General features: G+C 39.7%; 1 protein-coding gene across 3 annotated transcripts in view; it reads right to left on the bottom strand.

The window, feature by feature from the left end:
- LOC117407809 (uncharacterized) overlaps positions 1–24,324 on the bottom strand; it is a 504,618-nt gene that overhangs the window by 60,986 nt on the left and 419,308 nt on the right. The gene's annotated exons all lie outside the window — the stretch shown is intronic.

Raw genomic sequence — 24,324 nt, 5'->3', positions numbered from 1 at the left:
GAGTCAGTCAGCATGACAGCAATCCCTGAGATTAACTACAACACCACTCGAGTCAGCATGACAGCAATCCCTGAGATTAACTACAACACCACTCGAGTAAGCATGATAGCAATCCCTGAGATTAACTACAACACCACTCAAGTCAGCATGACAGCAATCCCTGAGATTAACTACAACATCACTCGAGTCAGCATGACAGCGATCCCTGAGATTAACTACAACACCACTCGAGTCAGTCAGCATGACAGCAATCCCTGAGATTAACTACAACACCACTCAAGTCAGCATGACAGCAATCCCTGAGATTAACTACAACATCACTCGAGTCAACATGACAGCGATCCCTGAGATTAACTACTACACCACTCGAGTCAGTCAGCATGACAGCAATCCCTGAGATTAACTACAACACCACTCGAGTCAGTCAGCATGACAGCAATCCCTGAGATTAACTACAACACCACTCGAGTCAGTCATCATGACAGCAATCCCTGAGATTAACTACAACACCACTCGAGTCAGCATGACAGCAATCCCTGAGATTAACTACAACACCACTCGAGTCAGCATGACAGCAATCCCTGAGATTAACTACAACACCACTCGAGTCAGCATGACAGCAATCCCTGAGATTAACTACAACACCACTCGAGTCAGCATGACAGCAATCCTTGAGATTAACTACAACACCACTCGAGTCAGCATGACAGCGATCCCTGAGATTAACTACAACACTACTCGAGTCAGCATGACAGCAATCCCTGAGATTAACTACAACACCACTCGAGTCAGTCAGCATGACAGCAATCCCTGAGATTAACTACAACACCACTCGAGTCAGTCAGCATGACAGCAATCCCTGAGATTAACTACAACACCACTCGAGTCAGCATGACAGCAATCCCTGAGATTAACTACAACACCACTCGAGTCAGTCAGCATGACAGCAATCCCTGAGATTAACTACAACACCACTCGAGTCAGCATGACAGCAATCCCTGAGATTAACTACAACACCACTCGAGTCAGTCAGCATGACAGTAATCCCTGAGATTAACTACAACACCACCCGAGTCAGCATGACAGCAATCCCTGAGATTAACTACAACACCACTCGAGTCAGTCAGCATGACAGCAATCCCTGAGATTAACTACAACACCACTCGAGTCAGTCAGCATGACAGCAATCCCTGAGATTAACTACAACACCACTCGAGTCAACATGAGAGCAATCCCTGAGATTAACTACAACATCACTCGAGTCAGCATGACAGCGATCCCTGAGATTAACTAGAACACCACTCGAGTCAGCATGACAGCAATCCCTGAGATTAACTACAACACCACTCGAGTCAGCATGACAGCAATCCCTGAGATTAACTACTCACCACTCGAGTCAGTCAGCATGACAGCAATCCCTGAGATTAACTACAAAAGAAAATGTCAACAGCTCGCCATACTGAGGTAAATGAAGCAGATTTAGACAACCTAGAAATGAATACAACTGAGGGAAACACCAAGCACCAGACAGAATGGGCTATGAAAGTTTTCCGTGACTGGCTAACTGAAAAGAACATTGAGATTGATTTAAACAAAACGTCACAACAGCAGCAGCAGCGCCATCTACTGGACAAAACCCAGACATACACGTTGAAACAATGATCCAGTTCAATATCTACAAAGACTAAACAAGAAAATATTATCGAAGTCCCCGAAAAAGAAAATATTATACAAAACGGTTTGAAATCAATGTTTAATTGTTAATCTAACAGTGTTAGTTACTATGGAACTACTTCTCTCAATGGAAGGGGAGACACATAACAAATATTAAAATAAAGTTTAAAGTCTTCTTCATTTACCAACAACAACACACTCACAGACCAATTTAATAATAGCAATAATACAATCCAGGGTCTGTGTGTTATCATGAGATATATCACCACTTCCTGGGTTTCTCCAACCCAGCGAAGGAAGCGTTTGTCCCGGATAACCACTCCCGTGATGAGCGGCGCTGCCATGACAACCTATGACATCACCCGCACGGCTCACTATAATAATAATAATAATAATAATAATAATGTCTTTATATAGCACCTTTCATAATGGCCCACCATCACAAAGCGCTTTAAGAGGTTGTCTGTGAACTGTCACTTCCAATAGGACATTGATTTAACATCTCATCCACAGGATGGAGCACAAGGAGATTCAGTGACTTGCTCATAGTCACACAGCGAGTCAGGCAGCGGCAGTGGTGGGATGTGAACCCGTGACCTTCTGGTTACAAGAACGGGACTTTAACCACTGAACCACACTGCCTCCTCCTCAGTCTTTTTTTTTCTGTAATACAGTATAAAGTGTTATTGTTTACACAAAATAACATCAATAAGATTATCAGATCAGCTGCTAGTGTGTGCTAAACACAACCTCAAATATCAGTGAATAGATACAGAGACAAGCCGTGGCACCAGCAAGAGGTTCAAATGAAAGCACCAGTTAAAGTTTAAATAAATAAATAAATAAATAAATTACGACATGAAACAAAAATACATCTGGGTATATTTTAATCAAAAGTCCATGCATCTATAATTCTGAGTATTTATCCAAATAATCTCACAGCGAATTCTTTCCAAATGAATCATTTCTGTTTCCCCCGAGTGCTAAAAAACATGGCCTTATAGTTTCTTAACACATTGTAGGGTTTCACGCAGTAGACAGAAGAGAAGGAGACAACTGGCTGCTTTCAGGGTCAAAGCTTTATTTAAACTGCCATCTCTCAGCAGCACCCTGCATATCACTGCTCTACACGCTTCGCTGCTTAACCTGGAACAACAACAAAACACAGCGTGCAACGCCCCCTTTTATAACTCAGCCCCGCCCCTTTATGCTAATCGAGTGCCAGAGCGAACAGCTATCCCATTGGTCCCCAGCCGCACACCAGGACCAATGGGCACACACAACTAACAGCCAATGACATGGAGCAGGGCGCACCCTGCGTGCAGGACAGCTCGCACAGCCACAGAGACAGAGCGAACCCGCAGCTACAGGGAATACAGACGAGGGGAGGAACACAATACAGCGGTAATAACAGCACCCAGACAGGGGAGACAAGAGCGAATACACAACACGAAACACAAACACACGGACCGCTACAACACTACTGGATTTTACAAATCACCTATGCGAGTCTGCACCTCGAACACTCTGAAATATCATTTTACATTAATACGGCAGTTAGTATATAAATCCATTTCTAAAACGGGTCGCATTTTGTAATTTAAATACCTATGAGCTACCAAAACGTATTTTTGTTATTAATGTATGTATTTATTTATTTATTTATTTGGTTAAACTGTAATCCACCCTTCCATTTTAACTTCTTGAAGTTACCACAGCGTGTCTATGTATGAATTACTGACGAGTAATATTGAGATTTGATTACACTAGCAGATCAACTGATAATGTATGGATGTTATTTTGTGAAAATAAAATATTAATATTTAAAAAAAAATGAAACACTACAACATTTTATAAAGAAATAAAGGATTAAATTAAATAAACACGAAACTACCACATTCGTTTAGTCTTAATATCATAACAAATATACTTCGTATAAATACGTACCTTCTTGTATTTGTTGGGAAACGTTCTGGGACTTATTTTTTTAATACAGTGCTATTTTAGTATATTAAAAATTAAAATGTCAGTAACGTGTTAATTAAACGAAGCGCCTAACGGCTCTCGGAACTTTGGCATTTTTAAATCCTAACGGTCTCTGCTCAGCGGAGTGGAATGTTCAGGAGCCGGTTGCCTAGCAGCGTCTCCGCCTCCTTCTCTGCCCCGCCCCCTCTCTCCCTCTCTCGTTGCTCCAGCTAGGAGTTCACATTCAGCTTCCTTAGATTATATAGCGCCATTCTTTACTAACTTTTACAAATGAGCTTATTGGAGGCTTCGTGTTTTTAAGATGGTTCAGGTGCAGTCCGGGCAGACTGACTGCAGCATCATTACAGTATACCGCACTGCGCTCGGCTTTGTGTGGAGGCTGATACACAAAATAATGAACGACTGGTAAAGAAATCACATGTTATTTGTTTATTTAGCAGACACCTTTATCCAGGTGACTTACAGAGACTAGGGTGTGTGAACTATGCATCAGCTGCAGAGTCACTTACAACAACGACTCACCGGAAAGACGGAGCACAAGGAGGTGAAGTGACTTGCTCAGGGTCACACACTGAGTCAGTGGCTGAGGTGAGATTTGAACCGGGGACCTCCTGGTTACAAGCCCCTTTCTTGAACCACTGGACCACACAGCCTCATATGTATTGCTTTTTAATGCTAAATATGTATCTGGTATTCTAAGTATTATCTACAATTAATAATTCAGCTATATTCATATTCAGAATGTACAGTATTAAGACAGGGTCAAGTATTAGAAATAAACACGCTTTAAGAGAAACAGCAGGGATGTTTATTGCCCATTTCCATCCATTCTCTAGATGTTTCTACATTGTGGTTGCAATCCACAGGGACAAGGGACTCAGCGATGTTAAATAAAAAACTAGAGCCCACAATTAACCAATATAGAAAGGAAGGGGGGAGAAATGTATTGCCTGCATGCAGTAACTTCCACTTTCCTCTATTAAATGTCATTTGCCATGTGTCTGCCCAGTTCTGAATGCTGTCGAGATCATTTTGTTTGGTTTGCTGTGATTTTATATTTTGTGTTTCGCGTTCATTTGAGAATTGATATTTGTTTTGCGTGCACTTCATGTATATTTCACCAGATTGATATGTGAGTACATGCTGGGAGAGGTTTACATACAACCAAGACGTTTCTGATTGCTGCTCCACTGTATCTCCCTGCTTGAGATTTTTTTAGTATTATAATTACCATCTATCACATATCAGTAGAACCTTTAACATTCAAGCGGTAGCCATCTTGTGGTGGTTTCCAGTATTGCATCTATCAGTCTTTTTTTTACATATATTATACCGTACTATTTCAATTTGGCGCCACGGCGTTTATTTTAAATTGATTATAATGACTTTGTCCCTTAAACGAGGGCGTCGTTTATTAATAATACTATGCTTTACAAATGCTGCAATATTTGATTAAATGATTTAAGGCATTTTAGAAGCAGCGCCATGCGTATGGAGGATAATTTGTGCCAAAATTAAATAAATAAATAAAATTCGAAATAAATAATTAAATAAATAAATAAATAAATAAATATAAAACGAAATAAATACATAAATAAGTAGAAACTGAAATATATTTAATAATTTATTTCTTTATTTATTTCGTTTTTTTATTTCGTTTTTTATTTCTTTCTTTATTTCGTCTTTTCATTTTGGCACAATCTCTTCACCCTTGTATTTCGAGCTACCTTCAATCATGTTCGATGGGCGGGACAATAAGTGACTCGCTGATCTCCTATCTCTGCCTGGTAGTAGTGCGGAGAGGTGTGCAGTCAGGGCCAAAGTTTCAATGCTGTGAATATTCCATACGTTACAAATTTGTGCAACATGACACATAGGAGTCTATCCTAGAAAAGATTAGGGAGCTTTTATTTCAAGTTGAATGTGGGTCGGTAAATGACGACTTTATTTTGTATCGAGTAGATTGGCTGTTGGAAAGAATAGGGCAGATATTGACATGTACTGATGAACATATTGATGAAGGTGCCAGAACTAACTTGCAGATAATTCGCCATCAAATTCTACGCAGTACCAGTGACGACAGTATAGCAGAAGAGTCCGCAGCGGTAGGGCAAACTGGGACGGGAAAATTATTATATAATTTAATAATATCATTATTATTAATATAATTATTATTATTTTTATTTTTCTTACAGTTCTTCTTAGTTTACTATGTACGTAACCTTGTGAAAGTCTGCCAAACAAATACATAATAAAATGAATCACTACTAGTTGTAGCCTGTGTGTGTTTGTTATTTTTTATACACATACAAAATGAATCACATCTATAGTTAACTATTTTGCGCAAATTATGATTAATACTTCTAAGTCATCTTGAGTAAAGTCATCCAAATTACTAAATAATAATAATAATAGAGATATACAGCTAATTTCCAAAATAAATAAATACAAACATATACTGGTATTGTAACGGTATTGTACCCAAGGCTTAATTATATAACTTGTGATTACATATTTGACCTTGAGGAATGAATGTATTTTATACATGACGATTTACAGCTACGGTTAAACATTTTATAATTTAATAATGAGCGCGATTCACCTTTGTCCACAAGGTAGTATCAGCTACATACAACCACCTTTTAGGAGGATATTGCACATTCTAACGGATGACGTTCTTAAACGTCTATTATATTTTACATTATTAAATATACATTTTCTAAATGTTATTTTACTGTGGTAAATACTATATATATACACTTTTAAACTTTGTTTATATAAAATGTACATGTTGTGGTTATGGGTGTGCTTCAACGTGTGATTGATCACATGACTAATCCCTAAAGGTTTACTGGAAAGAAGAGGAATTGGGCAAACAGCGTTTTGCTCTGTGCTGAATAAATACCACGGATTAGTTCCACAAGTACCACTCGCTCGAGCCTCTCTTTTTGTTGTTGTAAAAAACAATGGGTGACTCCAAATGTATAGAAAAAAAAACACATAAGAAATGCAATTGACTATTTTTTTTTTTTAAAGATGAAATTAAATTAGATTGATACTGATGGCTACAAAATCCTAATGGTTCAAACTGTTATGTTATCTCCAGTATTCTAAATATATATTATTATTTTTTTTGTCAAACTATATTTAATTTAATGTTTATGAACCAAGTCAACCAAATATAGATTCTCCCTAGCTTTTGTGATGTGCAGTTCGTGAACGACTCGTTCTTTCCGGTTCAAATAAACCTACGTAAACAATCTTAATGCGGTCTGCATTGATTGGTTTTGTGTCATTGAATCAGTGAATCAAATGAAAGAAATGAATCGATTCACCAAACTGAAATAAATAAATAAATAAATATATAAGTAAATAACTAAATAAATAAAAACGAAATAAATACGTAAAAAATAACGAAATAAATAGATACATTATTAAATATATTTCAGTTTCTACTTATTTATTTCGAATTTTATTTATTTATTTATATTTTAATTTTGGCACAAATTATCCTCCATACGAATAAGCTCATTTGTAAAAGTTAGTAAAGAATGGCGCTATATAATCTAAGGAAGCTGAATGTGAACTCCTAGCTGGAGCAACGAGAGAGGGAGAGAGGGGGCGGGGCAGAGAAGGAGGCGGAGACGCTGCTAGGCAACCGGCTCCTGAACATTCCACTCCGCTGAGCAGAGACCGTTAGGATTTAAAAATGCCAAAGTTCTGAGCGGCGTCAGGCGCTTCGTTTAATTAACACGTTACTGACATTTTAATTTTGAAGATAACCATATTTTAAATACTCAAATAGCACTGTATTAAAAATACTTCAGGTCGAGACCGTTTTCCAACAAATAAAAGGTAGGTATTTATAAGAAGTATATTTGTTATGATATTAAGATTAAGCCTACGAATGTAATTCAAGTTGCTGGTGCAGTTTGCTGTATAATTTATTATGTTTTTCAGTAGAAAATGTTGTAGTATTTTTTTTTAATATTAATATTTCATTGTTTTCACAAAATAACATCCATACATTATCAGTTCATCTGCTAGTGTAATCAAATCATAAATATTAGTCAGTAATCCATACATAATTAAAATTAAAGACTAAACGAATGTGGTACAGTTTGGTGTATAATTTATTTATAAAATGTTGCAGTGTTTCTTTTTTTTTAATATATATTGTTTTCACAAAATAACATCCATTTATTATCAGTTCATCTGCTAGTGTAATCAAATCTCAATATTAGTCAGTAAAGCCCCTTTCACACTGGCATGCTCTACCCGGGTCAGGACCCGGTGCCACGCGGGTCGGCTACGTGATTTCACACGGTGTTTGATTAAGCAGGGTTGCCCTAGCTTTAGTTTTTACAGTTTTAGTCAATGTTCTTCGTTTAGTAAACGTTGCTGGCACTTGTTTTCTTTTTTCATTGTTGTTTCCTGGAGGAAAACAAGACATTCCATTGGATTTTGGATTACAGCTGTGTTTTTTGGTCTTTGTGTCATCTTTCTGGAGCGCTCATGGACAACCACACAAACCGGTGAGACCGAACTGATTTATTATTATTTTTGTACGGCGGATGTTTGTTTCATTTCCTTTTACTTTATTTTTGTTGGTGGATTACAAACTTAATTTTGATTTTTTGGGTTTTTTCTATTTTTTGTTTGTTTATGATACTGGACAATTATTTTGGGACATTTCTACTGGACATTATTTTTACTTATGTATTGCCTCTGTAGGCTTACCGGTGGATTTACCACCATCCTATTTCTGTTTCGACTTAATTTTATGTGCATGGGTCAGCAGCTACCCGAGGTACTGTGGGTCATAAAATTGTTTGGTAATCTGTGTGTGTTGGACAAATGTTTTGGAATTAAATGTTTTGCACCCAAACGAACCTAGCAATCCTATTGTTGCTGTGTATCTGCCTTTCTGCCATCTACTTTTTATGTCATTTTTAAGGAGTTTTTGGTAGTAACCTATTCTTATTCTGGGAATGTTGTGTTGGCCTTTTGGGTCAAAGGTAGATGGTTACAACCTGCTAAAAAATCAAACAAAAACAAAACACACCAGTCTTTAAACTAATAACATGATTCACAAGAAGGCTTCCATGCAGTACCTTACTCTTCATACGCTTGTGCACACTAGCAAGCGGGCTCACTACACAGTAGCCTAAAACAGACTGGCTGCTTTTCTTAAATACCCTGCGCCTGGCTCTAATTTACAATGCTAGCCAGGTGCAGGGGAGCATTACTAATTAAACAATTTACAAAATCAAATTAAACAATTAAACAAATTAGGGAGATGTAGTCCTATTCCCCCAGGACTACACTATCTCACACTTGGTATAACTTGCTTGATATTATTGCAAATGAAATACATCGACATACAAGGTTGATTCAGACACCGGAAATAAAAAAAGAGTTTGCTGTGTGGTTTAATAGTATTTTATAGCAATTTCTGGGGGTAAAAATAGGAATTACAATGATTTTGAAATGTGATGCCTGGCGTGCACCTTCATTTTTACACCTGGAGCTGAAGGGGTTAAAGAACATGAAGTGGTTTGAGCTTCAGTGCTGAAGCATTCAGGCAGGCCTGCCCAACCCACTGCCTGTACGTTTTGTACAATTATTATTCAGTAGATTTGGATTTTTCAAAGAGATAAAGGTACAGCAACATGTTCTGTTACCTGAAGGACGCTACAACACTCCCTCAACGTTTTGTTGAACTAGTTTGAAATATAGGCAAAATACAAGACGTTTTTTCACCTGTGTGATTGTATGAATTTAGAGACTTTTAATAAAAAAAATAAAAAGAAAACAACACATGGTTTATAACTGAACATTTATTTTAAAACTAAATAATACTTGGAACATAAAACATTACTACTATATACAGCAGTTTTTACAATTAAAAACATGTTTTACTATGTGGAGCCTGCACTGCTGGTGTCAGGTGGAGATTGTGACTGAGCATAATTCAGTTCAGTGAGGTAAATGTTGTGGTAAGGTGTCACACACAGGGGAACTTTACACTGTGTCTGTAGCTCCTCCTCTTTACACTTTGTCTCTGGCTTCCGCTCTTTACACTGTGTCTCTGGCTCCTCCTCTTTACACTGTGTCTCTGGCTCCTCCTCTTTACACTGTGTCTCTGGCTCCTCCTCTTTACACTGTGTCTCTGGCCCCTCCTCTTTACACTGTGTCTCTGGCTCCTCTTTACACTGTGTCTCTGGCTCCTCCTCTTTCCTTTTCTGTCCTTTTTTTCTGGGTGTCTGTTGGGTGTGCCCTGGCGCTGCACACCCAACACCATCTGCATGGGCTTGTCTTGTTTTCTGTGGGAGGAATGGAAATAAGATAATGACCATTTTGAGCTTCCAGTCTAGTTGGTGGATCTTTGGTTGCCCACGTTTTCCCTTTAGATGAAATTACTTCTTTCCATTTTTAAAGAATTGCATTGCACAAATTCATTCTGAACTGGTAATGTGTGGTCTGCTCTTCTATCTTGTCCATGAGATCGAAGAAGAACTTGACCACTCTGCTTTTGCGCATTGCCTGGTATGTTTTCGTCATCTGCTCAGATGTATCAACCACCCATGTTTTTGTTGTACTCCCCAATACATTCCAGTGACTTTTACCAGTTTCCTTTAGTGAAGAATGATGCATTGTGGTTAGCATAAAAATAATCAATCTTAATCACCCGCCCACATCTCAACTTCACTCTTTCTTATTTTGTTCTTCAGTAAATCCTGAGGCATATTTTTTTCTGTTGGGCATAACTGTGCCACACATTTCAAACTGAAGGTGCTGTAATTCACTGAAGAGGTGGGGATGGCTGTAAAACTGATCCATCCAAAGGCAGTAACTCTTGCCTTCCAAGCCTTCTAGACCCTTTGCCACTTGGTGAGTCGCTGGAGTTTTATCTTGTGCAGTACCGGTGTTGCTCTTGCCTTGGTACACTAGAAAATTCCAGATATAGCCACTTCTCCTCACACCAGATTCACAGTGCATAGAATTGTATGCCAAATCTGTCCCTGTTGATGGGTATGTACCTTTTGAATGCCAGGCTACCTTTTATATAGCCTCAGTGATTCATCAATGCTAATATGTTTTGTTCTGGACTGTAAACCTGTTCTAATTTAGTGTGAATGTGATCCAAAACTGACTGAATCTTCCATAACTCTCCATGTGAATATTGGGCACGATCACTGTTGTCCACATAATGCAGGAATCAAAGAATTTCAAAGAATTGATTTAAAAGGCACAAGGTGTCTAAAGGCAGCAGTCCTTCAATGTCGGTTTCTGCACAAGTCCCATGGCAAGGAAAACCCAGAGCTCATTCAGTGTTGCACTCTGAAATCCCTCTGATTGGCCGGGTTCATGTAATCATGTACAGACAAGTGGTACAAAATACACTTGCCATTTTATTGGCCTTTGTCATAAAGCTCAGAATCATTTGAAATGAAGTTATTGATAACAGTTAACATTTTAAATGTAATTCAAGTAGACAAAAATTTTGACTGTTGTCTTCTACAGCACACAAAGAAAACCACGGTGAACAGAATCAAATAACAGGCCTGTGCTTCTCCCCTATAGCAGCTCTCTTTCAAAACGCCTCTCATTAAACCCCTGCTCTATCAGTGACACTGCAGTGAGGAGACTGCACCCCAGTGGATATTAGCTCTATCAGTGACACTGCAGTCAGGAGACTGCACCCCGGTGGATGTTAGCTCTATCAGTGACACTGCAGTCAGGAGACTGCATCCCAGTGGATGTTAGCTCAGTAACACTCTGAAATGGGGTGAAGCACAGAGGAGTGTTTCTGTAAGGCTACTCAGATCAGGTGGGGCTGAGACAGTTTGCAGCATCCTATCAAGGTGCCTTATTTGTGCATGTTGCTTCGTTCTATTACTCTGAGCACATGCTTACTGCATTAAGCTCTGTTTAATAAACAGTGACACTTTTATCAATGCATCACACACATTTGTCTTTTTTGCTCTGCTGGCTTTTAGTTATCAAAGCCATTTGAATTACAGGAAATGTATCTGTATCGTTAAAGGATTCTGAGGTTCTGTATGGTGGGATCATGAAGCAGATCTGAAGTATGTATCATTAAAGGATTCTGAGGTTCTGTACGGTGGGATCATGAAGCAGATCTGAAGTATGTATCGTTAAAGGATTCTGAGGATCTGTATGGTGGGATCATGAAGCAGATCTGAAGTATGTATCGTTAAAGGATTCTGAGGTTCTGTATGGTGGGATCATGAAGCAGATCTGAATTATGTATTGTTAAAGGATTCTGAGGTTCTGTATGGTGGGATCATGAAGCAGATCTGAAGTATGTATCGTTAAAGGATTCTGAGGATCTGTATGGTGCGATCATGAAGCAGATCTGAAGTATGTATCGTTAAAGGATTCTGAGGTTCTGTATGGTGGGATCATGAAGCAGATCTGAAGTATGTATCGTTAAAGGATTCTGAGGATCTGTATGGTGGTATCATGAAGCAGATATGAAGTATGTATCATTAAAGGATTCTGAGGTTCTGTATGGTGGGATCATGAAGCAGATCTGAAGTATGTATCGTTAAAGGATTCTGAGGTTCTGTGTGGTGGGATCATGAAGCAGATCTGAAGTATGTATCGTTAAAGGATTCTGAGGTTCTGTATGGTGGGATCATGAAGCAGATCTGAAGTATGTATCATTAAAGGATTCTGAGGTTCTGTATGGTGGGATCATGAAGCAGATCTGAAGTATGTATCGTTAAAGGATTCTGAGGTTCTGTATGGTGGGATCATGAAGCAGATCTGAAGTATGTATCATTAAAGGATTCTGAGGTTCTGTATGGTGGTATCATGAAGCAGATATGAAGTATGTATCATTAAAGGATTCTGAGGTTCTGTATGGTGGGATCATGAAGCAGATCTGAAGTATGTATCGTTAAAGGATTCTGAGGTTCTGTGTGGTGGGATCATGAAGCAGATCTGAAGTATGTATCGTTAAAGGATTCTGAGGTTCTGTATGGTGGGATCGTGAAGCAGATCTGAAGTATGTATTGTTAAAGGATTCTGAGGTTCTGTATGGTGGGATCATGAAGCAGATCTGAAGTATGTATCGATAAAGGATTCTGAGGATCTGTATGGTGGGATCATGAAGCAGATCTGAAGTATGTATCGTTAAAGGATTCTGAGGTTCTGTATGGTGGGATCATGAAGCAGATCTGAAGTATGTATCGATAAAGGATTCTGAGGTTCTGTATGGTGGGATCATGAAGCAGATCTGAAGTATGTATCATTAAAGGATTCTGAGGTTCTGTATGGTGGGATCATGAAGCAGATCTGAAGTATGTATCGTTAAAGGATTCTAAGGTTCTGTATGGTGGGATCATGAAGCAGATCTGAAGTATGTATTGTTAAAGGATTCTGAGGTTCTGTATGGTGGGATCATGAAGCAGATCTGAAGTATGTATTGTTAAAGGATTCTGAGGTTCTGTATGGTGGGAGGTTACACCAAATGTGTCTGAAAATGAATGATCATGTTTCAAACCACACCATCTACACCCTGTATCGACAAAGGCTGCATTCTGTCATTTTAATGTTATTTTATTTTCCTGTAACATGACCTATAAGTTTGTTTGTGTCACTTCTGGTGAGGTGTGTGTTTGTTTCTGTGTGTTTAAAGAACATGAACTGGTTTGAGCTTCAGTGCTGAAGCATTCAGGCATGTCTGCCCAACCCACTGCCTGAGCTGGGCACGATGCCAGCAACATGTTACAGCTTAATTCGAACAATACAAGAATATCTGAGATTGGTATCTCCAGGTTTATTTATTTATTACAAAGCCGATAAGGTTCAGTGTTATTAACATGATGGGAAGGTATTACTTTAAAAAGTAAGTTAGATCTTTTCAGTCTTTTCCTCAGAACCCTGTTGGTTTAAAGTTAAAGGAGAGGGAGGGTTGGACGGGGCTGAATGCTTTGCTAAATTAATTGCTTGTGTCAAATTAATTTGCAACATGTTACAGCTTCAACAAAAGGGAGAAACGGGTCCGCACACCGAAGTAAACGAGGTGCAAGTTCACAAGGATGAAGCCGTAAGTCAGTATAGAAAACCATTGAACTGCATTTGTTTGCACTCCAAAAATGTGTATCTAAGTCAGTCTCAGTGTGGCTGTACACCCTGTTGACAGTGCTATGACAGGTGAGTCAGTCCCAGTGTGGCTCTACACCCTATTGACAGTGCTATGGCAGGTGAGTCAGTCCCAGTGTGGCTCTACACCCTATTGACAGTGCTATGGCAGGTGAGTCAGTCCCAGTGTGGCTCTACACCCTATTGACAGTGCTATGGCAGGTGAGTCAGTCCCAGTGTGGCTCTACACCCTATTGACAGTGCTATGGCAGGTGAGTCAGTCCCAGTGTGGCTCTACACCCTGTTGGCAGTGCTATTGCAGGGGTTCCTATTCTTTCCTCTGTCCATAGAGACAGACAGACACACACACACAGTGTCAGTGCTATAACACAGTGTCTGGGTATTACTAGCTTCAGTACCCCAGGATTTTCAATTAGGTTTAAAGTATGTGGCACTTACAAGGTGGGGGAGAGTGGGAGAGGGGTGTCCCCGTCCCACTTGGACATTTTTTAAAAATGGATTAAAATGGTATTTAATCCCAACACAGTGTGTTACGGGACTCCAGTATACAGAAAGAAAACACAAGCAGTTTATTTTACGCAGTTACATTGACTTTAAATGCATCAGCAATCTACTAAAGAGAGAACAAAATACAGTTCCATTACTCTCTGTGAGGGCAGAGACATTTTATTGTGTTACAACATGGAATCAAAATGGATTTAATTAGGAGTTTTTGCCACTGATCAACACAAAAAAGTCCATAATGTCAAAGTGAAAAATAAAATCTACAAATTGTTCTAAATTAATTCCATTCCAAAAAACAGAAACATTTTATTACTATTAATTTTTAATTTTCCAGAATAGACATGAGCTCCAGTTCTGTGAAAAGGATCATGTGTTGGTTTGTTTTATGAGGCGTGTCTGAACCAGGTACACATTCTTTCACTGGCAGACAGTGTGTGGGCGTGTTCCTCAAGGGCTGTTTCTCAGGGAACGGTGCAATAAAACCAGGAATTGTACTTTGACTTGTACGTTAGCTTTAGACAGGCTACTTCAGGCTAGAAAGCTGATCAAACAGATGGGAAGTTCTTTACAGAGTGTGTAAATCTTTAGAATACACTTCTCATATCTAAACTCAGCTGTACTGATGCGGTTTAAAAAGCTGCTTCTATTAATTCTTAAAGAGCTGAACTGAAGCATGAAGACAAAGTGCAGGTGAAAGTGAAAGCAGGTAAGCAGACTCTAAATCTGTGTGTTTAAAGTTACAATAGCTAATAGAACAGCTCTCTTCAACAGTAAGTAGCGTGGTTCTGAAAAATCTAGCGTTCCCCGTCCCCGCGTGCTGCTACAGCCGTTTAAATACGTACCTGTAATTATTCTTTTCATTGTTAACATCCTGACAACTTTTTACACTTATAACTTTAAAGTGTGTTTCAAAGCTCTTTTCAAAATGGCCTCTCTAGTACACTGATAGTGGAAGGATTATTGCCCACATTGTCAAACAGAGAACACAGCGATAACGATCCATGATGTGGTACGGAACAGAAAAGCCAGAGCACTTACAGACTTGGTTTGTTAATCAATAGATGTTTTAATGAATTAACCTAACTTACATTCACCGGTGTTTGTCTGAGCAATGTAATGAGGAAGTCTGTGATTGAGATGATTGAGGAGCCTGTTTGTGAACGCTATCGAGTCAAACCCCATATATTATCATTGAGGAGAGGAGCCTGTTTGTGAACGCTATCGAGTCAAACCCCATAGATTATCATTGAGGAGAGGAGCCTGTTTGTGAATGCTATCGAGTCAAACCCCATATATTATCATTGAGGAGAGGAGCCTGTTTGTGAACGCTATCGAGTCAAACCCCATATATTATCATTGAGGAGAGGAGCCTGTTTGTGAACGCTATCGAGTCAAACCCCATAGATTATCATTGAGGAGAGGAGCCTGTTTGTGAATGCTATCGAGTCAAACCCCATATATTATCATTGAGGAGAGGAGCCTGTTTGTGAACGCTATCGAGTCAAACCCCATATATTATCATTGAGGAGAGGAGCCTGTTTGTGAACGCTATCGAGTCAAACCCCATAGATTATCATTGAGGAGAGGAGCCTGTTTGTGAACGCTATCGAGTCAAACCCCATAGATTATCATTGAGGAGAGGAATCTGTTTGTGAACGCTATCGAGTCAAACCCCATAGATTATCATTGAGGAGAGGAGTCTGTTTGTGAACGCTATCGAGTCAAACCCCATATATTATCATTGAGGAGAGGAGCCTGTTTGTGAACGCTATCGAGTCAAACCCCATAGATTATCATTGAGGAGAGGAGCCTGTTTGTGAATGCTATCGAGTCAAACCCCATATATTATCATTGAGGAGAGGAGCCTGTTTGTGAATGCTATCGAGTCAAACCCCATAGATTATCATTGTGGAGAGGAGTCTGTTTGTGAACGCTATCGAGTCAAACCCCATAGATTATCATTGAGGAGAGGAGTCTGTTTGTGAATGCTATCGAGTCAAACCCCATAGATTATCATTGAGGAGAGGAGTCTGTTTGTGAACGCTATCGAGTCAAACCCCATATATTATCATTGAGGAGAGGAGTCTGTTTGTGAACGCTGTCGAGTCAAACCCCATAGATTATCATTGAGCTGGAGAGGAGCCTGTTTGTGAACACTATCGAGTCAAACCCCATAGATTATCATTGAGGAGAGGATCCTGTTTGTGAACGCTATCGAGTCAAACCCCATAGATTATCATTGAGGAGAGGAGTCTGTTTGTGAACGCTATCGAGTCAAACCCCATATATTATCATTGAGGAGAGGAGTCTGTTTGTGAACGCTGTCGAGTCAAACCCCATAGATTATCATTGAGGAGAGGAGTCTGTTTGTGAACGCTATCGAGTCAAACCCCATAGATTATCATTGAGGAGAGGAGTCTGTTTGTGAACGCTATCGAGTCAAACCCCATATATTATCATTGAGGAGAGGAGCCTGTTTGTGAACGCTATCGAGTCAAACCCCATAGATTATCATTGAGCTGGAGAGGAGCCTGTTTGTGAACGCTATCGAGTCAAACCCCATAGATTATCATTGAGGAGAGGAGCCTGTTTGTGAACGCTATCGAGTCAAACCCCATAGATTATCATTGAGGAGAGGAGCCTGTTTGTGAACGCTATCGAGTCAAACCCCATAGATTATCATTGAGCTGGAGAGGAGCCTGTTTGTGAACGCTATCGAGTCAAACCCCATAGATTATCATTGAGGAGAGGAGCCTGTTTGTGAACGCTATCGAGTCAAACCCCATAGATTATCATTGAGCTGGAGAGGAGCCTGTTTGTGAACGCTATCGAGTCAAACCCCATAGATTATCATTGAGGAGAGGAGTCTGTTTGTGAACGCTATCGAGTCAAACCCCATAGATTATCATTGATCTGGAGAGGAGTCTGTTTGTGAACGCTATCGAGTCAAACCCCATAGATTATCATTGATCTGGAGAGGAGTCTGTTTGTGAACGCTATCGAGCTTCTGAGGTTAAGACCTGAGCCTGTTCACAGGTCCAGCACTAAACAACCCGTGCACCTCTAATATTTATGACAAACTAGTATCTTTAATAGTTACAATCAGCACTTTAAACTAGTAGAGCTGAATAACTCTGAGCACTCTGTCAAGCTGCTTGCCTCTCTCTACGTAACAAAGACAGAATCACTGCTGTCTCCGCCCCTCCTCTCCACTCCTATTGGCTGGGCAGCTATAGAGCTTGCAGCCTAAATACAATGATGTTAATGTAAACATGTAAATCCAAAACTAAATGAGAAAATGTTACACTTTCTGGCTCCGGTTTGGGAAATAGTAATCCCCCATTTTCAGTGATGTTTCATGTTTCAGCATTTGTTTTGGGCACGCCCCTGATTTCTATTGGCTGCTCTGTATGTCAGTCACACTGGCTACTCTTCAGAGGCGTGGAGTGATACACAGCAAACTTCATAACCTTGATAATGTCTGAATTATTATTATTATTATTATTCAGCAGTAGGCTATAGTAATCCTGTGCTGCACAGTTCATATGTGGTGATACTACAGTGGAAACTGCAATCTAATTTAAAAAACAAGCATACAGTCAGAAATCCAGTTAAGTGATTGTTTTGTACTCAGACAGAGGAATTTTGAAATTCAAGTCGTACAGCTTTCATTTATACAGTGGCTTTCATGCTATGGGGCTAAATCCATGTTGTGGAAGATATGAAATTTACACTGGCTTACCTACAGATGAAGTGAAGGGTTTTATTATTATTATTATTATTATTATTATTATTATTATTATTATTATTATTATTATTATTATTATTTTAATAATATGCAGCAGAGAGTTTGAAACGTGTGGGGTACAGTTTCTCTTTTAATTGTTTTGCTGTCCTTGTGGGATCCACAGCATAGTAAAGGTCAGTGAAATTCTGGTTCTGATTCGGATTATTATTCAGCAGTGGGTCGACTGGACTTGCCTCTGATTCACTTACATCCGACAGGCCTTAGGCCAGCCTCCACAGGCTCTCTGCTTACAATTGCAATGAATCAATACTGAGTCCTGCCATTGTCCATACACTGCAACACACACTGAGAGCCATTTCAACCAGCTTCTCTCTATAACCCTAACCCTAACCCATGCACTGCAACACACACTGAGAGCCATTTCAACCAGCTTCTCTCTATAACCCTAACCCTAACCCATGCACTGCAACACACACTGAGAGCCATTTCAACCAGCTTCTCTCTATAACCCTAACCCATGCACTGCTCCACACACTGAGAGCCATTTCAACCAGCTTCTCTCTATAACCCTAACCCTAACCCATGCACTGCAACACACACTGAGAGCCATTTCAACCAGCTTCTCTCTATAACCCTAACCCATGCACTGCTCCACACACTGAGAGCCATTTCAACCAGCTTCTCTCTATAACCCTAACCCTAACCCATGCACTGCAACACACACTGAGAGCCATTTCAACCAGCTTCTCTCTATAACCCTAACCCTAACCCATACACTGCAACACACACTGAGAGCCATTTCAACCAGCTTCTCTCTATAACCCTAACCCTAACCCATGCACTGCAACACACACTGAGAGCCATTTCAACCAGCTTCTCTCTATAACCCTAACCCTAACCCATGCACTGCTCCACACACTGAGAGCCATTTCAAACAGCTTCTCTCTATAACCCTAACCCTAACCCATGCACTGCAACACACACTGAGAGCCATTTCAACCAGCTTCTCTCTATAACCCTAACCCTAACCCATGCAAAGCTCCACACACTGAGAGCCATTTCAAACAGCTTCTCTCTATAACCCTAACCCTAACCCATGCACTGCAACACACACTGAGAGTCATTTCAACCAGCTTCTCTCTATAACCCTAACCCATGCACTGCAACACACTGAGAGCCATTTCAACCAGCTTCTCTCTATAACCCTAACTCTACCCCATGCACTGCTCCACACACACTGAGAGCCATTTCAACCAGCTTCTCTCTCTCAATTGGTTTATTCTTGTATTTGTATCATTGTGACTCATACTGCAGGTACTGCAAAGCTACCTGGTAACCAATAAAAACACGAAATAATAATCAGATCACTAGTTCTAATTGTGATACGCAGACAGGCTGCTGATAATCAGATCACTAGTTCTAACTGTGATACACAGGCAGGCTGCTGATAATCAGATCACTACTTCTAACTGTGATACACAGGCAGGCTGCTGATAATCAGATCACTAGTTCTAACTGTGATACACACGCAGGCTGCTGATAATCAGATCACTAGTTCTAACTGATACACAGGCAGCTCTGCTTATAATCAGATCACTACTTCTAACTGTGATACACAGGCAGGCTGCTGATAATCAGATCACTAGTTCTAACTGTGATACACAGGCAGGCTGCTGATAATCAGATCACTAGTTCTAACTGTGATACACAGGCAGGCTGCTGCTACACTGGTGACACTGAAGTGATTGTGATGAGAATAAAAAGGATCTCATTTACATTTCATGATGTTTTTCACCTGCAAAGCTGCTATGATTTCTATATAAACCCATATGAGGCAGTCTGTGTTTAAGATGCAGTTCAGAACTGTGACTTTGTGCTTGATATTGTCACAGTTTAACATGGAAAGTGACTAAGCAATCAAAGTGCCTCTTTTACGACTGCCTGTATATTTGTTTCGGTCTTTATAGCTCTATTACACTGTGAAGTGGGGTATGTTTAGCAGTGCTGGTTCAATGTACAGTACAAAGTGCAACCAACATCAATCCTATCCTTACTAACTAACACCTGTGATCACCCTATTTAGACACCTGTGGCTGGAGCCTTAATGAATCATTTAATCACTTATTCAATTCCTGGCTCCAGCCACATTCCCACATTTTTTTTTGCAGGGAGGATTTTAACTCCCTCCCTGCCACCCAATATCCCCCCCCCCCCCCCCCCCCCCCCCCACCACACACACATTTCCACACTGCCACACAAGTATACAATTGTAGACAAATGCACTGAACTGAATCTAAGGGCCTGTTTACACTGGAGCTTTTTTTCGTACTCAGTACGGTTCGGTTCATATGGAGAGCAGTGTGAACATCAGAGTTCGATTGGCAAACAAACCGAACTGAACCGAGACCACTAGAAGAGGTGGTCTCAGACTGTTTGGCAAAATAGCTGAGTTCGGTTCACTTGAAAAATGTGAATGTGAACACTGGACGGTCTCGGTTCTTTTGCAAACAGGAAACAAACCTGGTAGATTTGGCTGTACAGTAGCGTACAGTTAATGCATACACAAACAGGTGGTCAAAATGTCCAGATGAGTGATATGGACAACGAGGGAAACAGCATTGTTAGAAGTTTGATCAGGAAAAGATACAAATCAGACTGACAAAACCCAATGTATTCGCTGTAATATCAACATACCTGGGAATTTATTAAAATTACCGTGGCTCTGGTTGGCTGGTGCGATTGCTATAACCTCTTTTTTTTAAAAAAAAAAGCTGTTTTCTTTATTTTTGTAGAATTCATGTTGAATGACGTCAACTGCCTCCATTCGCTTTCATGATTCATCACTGACATTTGGGGAAAAAAAATCACACTTGCAGAAAATACAGCTGCATGTGTGTAGCATTACTACAAGGCTTAAAAGGGGTTAAATTGTTCGAACGATCCTCGGACCAAAAACCGACTACGTCACCTTGTGTTTAAAGAGGGCAAGGTCCTCTTGTAAACCTTAAAGTTCACTTTAGAATTCAAAATACTGAGGTTCTTTAATTGGGTAATTTACAGTACGGTGCACCATGCAAGGAGGCAGAGACACAATTGAAGTTTCAAAAAGTTTTATTTTTAAATAGCAAGTAGTAAAAACACAGGAATATTATTGTGCAAAATTGTGCAATAAATGAATAAAAAATAGGTTATTAGATTTAGAATAAATTTACTAATTGCAGACACAGCAATGCTATCAAACGCTCAAGATTCAACCAATTAACAGAGCTCTTAATGGATTTACAAATATTCAGTCTTAACTCAATCGGTGTGTCAAGGCAATATTGTATTAACAGTATTCAATAAAACCTTCATTACTTTGTAGAGGAGAGGAGAAATCTTCAAGCAGCAACTACAAATCCAAATCCACAACAAAACAAAAGATGAAACTCAATACAATAATATTACACAAATCTCAGTAACATCAAATACAACAATATTACAAATCCCAATTAGTATTCAAATCAAAAAGATAAATTCTAAACGTGCAAACTACCACTCATGTTTTCCCAATCCTTTACAAGTAGCTAGTATAGAATATCAATATCAGTGGTGAATATCAGTTTTGCAGGTAACCTTTATTCTTAAATAGATTTTAAGAAAAACCCAGTAGTTTAGAAACAACAATTATCTAGAGAACGTCTTTTTGGAAGTTTAATACCCGTTATAAATCTATTGCACAATATCCACAATACCTCCACAGCGTCACAATATCTAAATCTATTAGTTTAAAATACAAAAAGGGAGTACCATAAATACCTATTAGTACAAGGGGGAATGGTACCTTATAAACCGTCTACCATACAGACTAAAACAATTCAAAAGCAAACCATAACATACAGTACACTGCAGTGCAGACCTGCAATCACTAGTAAGCGCTTCGCAGAGCGGAGAGCGAGCAGTACTATATAACAAATAAACAAAACATTCAACACTCGCCTCGCAAGACAAGGCTTACCACTACCGGGAACCAAACAGCGAAAACTCAGACGCGGTGCTGCAGCTCACAGGACGCTACTCAGCTGGATGCCGGCTTAGTTAGAATAACTTTCTTTCAGCACGAAAAAGATCAATAGGAAAAACGACAAAAACAAATAAGATGCTCGCTCTCAGCTCTCAGCTCTCAGCTCTGCCCAACGCTTTCACAATGTGTTCCCCCTCCTCTCTGCTAGTTTCCTTCCCCATTTTTAAATGCCACGGGTGAGTATAAGCTTCCTGAAATTAAGCCAATAGTAGAACAGCATCAGCGGTTGCCGAGGTGACAGGTACGCAGACTAATCAAGCACAGGCAGGCAGCATGAAAGCAGATTGCAAGTCTGGGTTAGAGTCAGGACAACGTTGCAGAAATCCATAATGTCAGCACCTGAATGACAGTAAGAGAAGCAAAGAAAAAAACACAAGCCTACCATGCCAATTGGCCTCTTAATTATACATATGAAAACAGCGATTTTAATGAATGAAAATACATAGCCCTACCTAAACACCCACTACATGTTGATTACTGTATACGATGTTGTGCGAGGGAGTGTGCAAGTACCAACTTTATTATACAATATAGTACAGTATTTAAGTTAAACGTTCCGTTTTTGGCTCGTTGGCCAGTTTTTAACAAACGTCTGTTTGTTAAAGTTATGCTTGGTGTGTACATAAATATGTTTACCAGTGCTGGAAAAAAAAAATACAAAATATTGTATTAAAAAAGGACCTGATTTTTTTTTTCTAAATTATTCTATGTTCCTGATTTTGGTTTAGTAAACTTAAAGAAAGAAAACAATGCTATACAGTAGGATGTCAGTCTCCTGGTTTGCCAAATAATTCCCAGGTATGAATTACGTGTTCGCTGTTGTCTTGCATAAATGAAACAAAACATTATTTATTTATTTATCGCTGTACACACTCTATGCTAATGTTTTACACAAGGAGCTATATCCCTAAAAAATACATTCCTTTATATATGTTGTTGTGGAAGGGTGGTGGGTAATTCACTGACACACGGGAGACACAGATAATTTTGACAGCACGGCACAGGTGCCCAGTTTTATTCAGTGGGGTAGTTCCACGTCTTGGCCCGCAGAGGGCGATGTTGTCTGTGGTCTACCTATCAACAATGATAGACAGAGCCACAGAGATACCAGGGGTGGTACCATAGTAGGTTATAGGCGCACTCGCAGGTGCTCAAACAAAAAATAAGCAAAAGGGAAAAAGAACCAGGAAAATAAAACACAGTAATCAAAAACTACAAATTAAAGGTGCTGCTCTCGGCAGCTTCACCCCGACCGTCGCTACCCGCACGGTCCAGGTCTCCGTCCTACTCTCGCCCCTCCCTCAGGCTGCTAAAACAAATACTGATGGGGTTTGCCCACGGTTTTCCCTGCTAACCCTGTTTTCTTTCTTTTTTAATTGTTTCTTTTGGGGTTTTTCTCCCCGGCCGTGTCTTGGACCTGGACCACAGCGTCCGCACGTCCTTTTCTTTCTCTCAAAAGGGCAGACCTGAGGGAACAGCAGAATGTTATTTTATAGGGCTAGCAATCCCCCCCAAACCCGCCTCTCAGCCATTCAGAGAGAAGGAAAGCCCGCACACCCGCTCTCCCACCTCTCCGTGTCACTGCCATGACTGACAGGAGAATATTGACGGGCTGCTGCCCTCTTCCTGCAGCACTATGAACACATCAGAAGAGTCAGTACAGGTCTCTCCCTGTTAAAGTTGTCATTATTACAATACCGTAGTTATTTTTTTTCAATATACAAGGATTTTATACAAATGAAAAAAGCAAATCATTAAACAATATATACAGTAGGCTACTGTACTACTATTGTATTTGAATATTTACATAGTGTGAAGAAGCAATGCCAGAAAATGGAAACATCCGATGGTCTTTTATTAATAAAAAAAACGAGTTCACTTGATTATTTCAATATGAACACAAGTGAACTGAGTCCTGGGAAAACATGAAAGTGAACCACAAAAACGAGCCCCAGTTAATTTCCAAAAGAACTCAGAACTCAGTACATTTGTACACAAGGCAAGTGTGAACAGCTAGCACGGTGATACATTGTTTAAAAGCAAACAAACTGAACTGAGGACGTTTGAAATGAACCCAGTGTGAATACACCCTAAAATACCCAGATCAGTAGTTTTGTAATAGCTGCTAAAGGCTCAATTAAATATTATAATATTATATAAATATTCACAATTAATTGGCGAGGTAGTTCTCATATAATATAATAGCAATCAT

Source organism: Acipenser ruthenus, chromosome 50, assembly GCF_902713425.1.
Source record: "Acipenser ruthenus chromosome 50, fAciRut3.2 maternal haplotype, whole genome shotgun sequence".
In the NCBI taxonomy this organism is placed as follows: Eukaryota; Metazoa; Chordata; class Actinopteri; order Acipenseriformes; family Acipenseridae; genus Acipenser; species Acipenser ruthenus.
This window is presented reverse-complemented; position numbering and strand designations above follow the sequence as displayed.